Here is a 4,670-nt window from a genome sequence, read left to right as displayed (position 1 = left end):
TTTGTTCATTTCTTTCTCATTTTTTACTGGTTTATTTTTCATTTCTTTCTTTTTGTTCAGTTCTCTTTATTACTTTTCCCAGTTCTCACTGTTTTTTTCTTTTTTCTTTGTTTTACTTCAGTTATGTTCGTCACTTTCTCGTTTTCATCTATTTTCTTGTTTGCTCTCTCTCAGGTTTCACTGGTTTTCTATACACATTTTTGGTATATATTGAATACATTATTTTAATATACGCTTAGCAATTTTTCAATTCTTGATTAACATTTTTGAAATACCTGGTTAACATTTTTTAATACATGCTCAACATTTTTCTGTACACATTTACCATTTTTTTTCAATAGCTTGATTAACATTTTTTGAATACAAGTTTAAGATTTTCTAAATGCATGATTATCATTTTTCTATACACATTTAAAAAAATCAAGTACAAGTTCAACATTTTTAATATATGATCAACATTTGTTCTATACACATTAACTTTTTTCCAATACAAATTTAACATTTTTTAATACATGGTCAACAATTTCTCTATACAAATTTAACCTTTTTCAAATACTTGTTCAACACTTTTTAAAATAGTTGATTTACATTTTTATATACATGATATTTGTTTCATCATTTCTCTAATACATGGTCAACATTTTTCTATACACATTTAAGTTTTGTGTAATGCTTGATGAATATTTTTTTTTCAAATAGTTGTTCAACCTTTTCTTTTCAAATTCTTGATTGCATTTTTTAAATACATGACCATTTTTTTCATACACATTGTATTTTATTGTATACATTTTTCGTATATGTGACAATCATTTTCTCTGTACACATTTAACATTTTTGAAATGCTTGGTCAACATTTCGAAAATGTTTTGTGTAGAGTATTTTTGCAATATATACATCTAAATATTTATATTATAAAGTAAAATAAAAAATAAAAGCAGAAAACGAAAAAAGAAACATGAACAAAAAAGAAAAAAACGAGCTGTGTCCTTGTGTGCGCCTGGGCCGGCCCATCTGAAGCTCCCCATCAGGCGAGGGATCCCTAGGAAGCGAGACGCTAAATCCTATTCGGCGCTCTCTGTGCCCGCTACAGTATAATTAGCAAACGGGCGCATAGCCCCTTCTCCGCTGGGCCGACCATCCAGCTTTTTTCTCTGTTTTTTAACCCGTAAAAAATGAGTGCTAGTGTTGCGACTCAAACCAGGGATGTCCTGCTTAATTCTTAGCTGCAGTAACCACCCCGTCATCCCCAACTGGACTGCTAACTTTCATCTTTTTATGTATTTTCTTCGTTCTTTTTTCTTCTGTCATTTTTTTATTTTTATTCTTCCCGAGTTTGATTTTTTTTTTCAAATTCGTGAATTTTTCCTTCAAAATTGCTTATCCTTTATCAAATTTGAGGATTTATTTTTCAAATTTGATGAACTTTTATCAAATTCAATGATTTTTTTTTCAAAACCGATGATCTTTTTCAAATTTGATATTTTTTTCCCAAATTCGCCAATTTTTTTTTCAAATTAGATGAACATTTTTTCAAATTAGATGAACATTTTTTCAAATCTGATGAAATTTTTCAACACTGGTAAAATTATGCCAAAATTGATGAACTATTTTTCAATCAATGAACTTTTTTAAAAAGTGATGAACTTTTTATTCAAAATTGATGAAATTTTTCCAAATTTCATGAATTTTTTCCCAAAATTTGGTGAACTTTTTCAAAATTGATGAATCTATTATGAACTTTTTAGTGAATTTATAATTTTTTTTGTGAACTTTATGTAGTCAACAGTCCAGTACCTGAGTAGTGATCCATGCTGGTGGTGAAAGGTCAACTAGCGTCATTTTTATACAAGTTAACCAGCGATCTTGTGCTATAAAAAAACTAACGGTCATGGGGATTGAGCGATGGAGGGAATCGAAGGAACACTCATGTATATGGGCTGGCATAAGAGGGGCGTGGGTGGGCGCTGCTACCCTGTACGCACGCAGAGGGAGCCGACGAGGATGTCCCAAGCGCCTCAACACCGCTTAGATAGTTGGCGCTCGAATGCATGCCGTAGTGGGCCGCCCCAACATCGCTTGCTGCCACATGCTAAAAAACAATCAGCAACGAAAATTCCACGATACTTGGGACCCGAACAAAGGTGCCAATGTCGATGGAATTGGAGAGTCAACCACTGCACCAGGATTACATAGCTGCGTTCTATCCGAAAACAGAGCAATTAGACCATACTTCAGTCCCAGCACAAAATTATTTGAAAAAAGAAACTAAAATTTGAACAAGAATTCAGGAATTTTAGAAAAGTCATCTATTTTGCTAAAAGCTCACGAATTTTCAAAGAAAATGGTCACAAAAAAAAGTTCATCAATTTAGAAAAAAAGCTTACGAATTTGAAAAATGTTCACCGGATTTTGAGAAAAATGGATTTAAAAAAGCTCATTGTTTTCGATAAAGAAAAGTTCATGAATTTGAAAAAAGTTCAGCAGATTAAAAAAATTCACAAAGTTGAAAACAATTCATCAATTTTGATAGGAAAATTACATAAATTTTTTCTAAAGAGTTCACAGATTTAAAAAAGTTCATCAGTTTTGATAAAAATTTCCCGGGTTTGAAACAAGTTCATCAATTTTGATAACAAAAACAGTTCATGGATTTGAAATAGGTTCATCAATTATGATAAAAAAAACTCCACGCATTTGAAAAAGTTCATCGATTTTGGGAAAAGGATCACAGATTGACAAATTCGAATAATGTTTGTGAATTCTAAAACAAAAAATCACTGGATTTTGGATAAAGCAAGTTCATCAATCCCGATAAAAAAAGTTCATGCATTTTGAAGCAAAGAAAGGAAAAAGGAAAAGGAAAAGAGAAAAGAGAAAAGAGAAAAGAAAATAAAAAAAGAAAAGAAGAAAGAAGAAAATAAGAAAAATGATGTAACTAAGCCCGTTAGTTGGGTTATCTAATGGGCTACAACAGATGGCACTGAAATATAGGTCACAAGATTGAATCATGTGTGCACCCATTTTTTGCAGTTCAAAAACCGAAAACAAAACATAAATGGGCCGGCCCGGCGCGGAGGGAGAGGGGGTGTGTGCGCCCGTTTGCGCCGATGCCTTTAATCGGCACAGCGGACGCCGAAAAGGGTTTGGCCCAAATGTGCGCCCCTATTTGGCAAGCGAGACATAAGGGCGCCCATTTTGGCCAAATCTTATTTGGCGCCTGCTGCGCCGATATTAAAGGCATCGACGCAAACGGGCGCACACACCCCCTCCTTGCCGGGCCGGCCCATTTTATGTTTTCTTTTCCGGTTTTTGAACTGGAAAAAAGAGGCACACACGTGATTCCATCCCCATGACCTATATTTAGCCCACTAGACAACCGAACTTACGTGCCTGGTTATATTATTTTCCTTATTTTTTTAATTTTCTTTTCTCTTTTCTCTTTTCTCTTTTCTTGTTTCTTTTTCCCTGTTACCCTTTTCCTTTCTTTTCTTCAAAATGCGTGAAGCTTTTTTTATCAGGATTGGTAAACTTATTCTTTCCACGATCTAGTGATTTTTTGTTTCAGAATTGATGAACATTTTTCGAATTTTTCAACTTTTTGTAAATCTGTAAACCTTTTTCTAAAACCGATGAACTTTTTCAAATGCATGAACATTTATTTTTATCAAATCCATGGACCTTTTTCAGATCCGTGAATTTCTTTTATCAAAATTGATGAACACTTTTCAAATTCGTGACCTTTTTTTATTCAAAATTTATGAACTTTTTTTTAAACCTGTGAGTTTTTTTTCAAACTTGTGAACTTTTTCCATCAAAATCGATGAACCGTTTTCAACTCTGTGATTTTTTATAATCTGATGAAGTTTTTTCAAATTCTTGAACTTTTTTTAATCAAAATAAATGAACTTTTCTGAAATATATGTTTTTTTCTCAAAATCCGGTGAACATTTTCAAATTCTTGAATTTTTTCTAGATTGAAGATTTTTTTGATTTGATGTGAGCATTTTCTTTGAAAATCCATGAACTTTTAGCAAACTAGATGATTTTTTTAAATTCATGAATTCTTGTTCAAATTTTCGTTTCCTTTTTTTCAAATAATTTGTGTTGGGACTGAAGCATGGTCAAATTGCTCTCTTTTTGGAACACAACTATGTAATCCTGGTGCAGTGGTTGACTCTCCAAGTCCGTCGACATTGGCACCTTTGTTCTAGTCCTAGGTCTAGTGGAATTTTTGTTGCTTATTGTTTTTTAGCATCTTGCAGCGAGCGATGCTGGGCCGGCCGCCAACTAGTCTAAGCGGCGTCCTCGGCGCCGAAGAGGAGGTCTCCCCCATTTGGATTGCGTTCTTGCAAGTTGTGCTGTTCAGGAGAGGCGGCACAAGCGCATATTTTTGGCTGGGCTATTTCATGGGCTTGGTTCATAACCTTGGCAGGCGAACCATGAAAAAGTAGAAAAGTATGAGACCATAGTGAAAGTTTATTGGGGTGTGCTGCTCGTCTGTCAGCTGATCTTTTTAAAAGTCGGTCGGGTAGCTAGCCGCTAGATTTGGCATCATCAAGCGGTGACGGACATCCTAACTTTTGTAATATAAATTATGTAGCAGAACCTTTTTGTAACTGAGATCATGTTGCAAAAACGTTTGTAGTTTTTTTTTCCAACAAAGTTTATGT

Source organism: Triticum dicoccoides, chromosome 6B, assembly GCF_002162155.2.
Source record: "Triticum dicoccoides isolate Atlit2015 ecotype Zavitan chromosome 6B, WEW_v2.0, whole genome shotgun sequence".
Classification (NCBI taxonomy): domain Eukaryota; kingdom Viridiplantae; phylum Streptophyta; class Magnoliopsida; order Poales; family Poaceae; genus Triticum; species Triticum dicoccoides.
Note: the sequence above shows the minus strand (reverse complement) of the source record.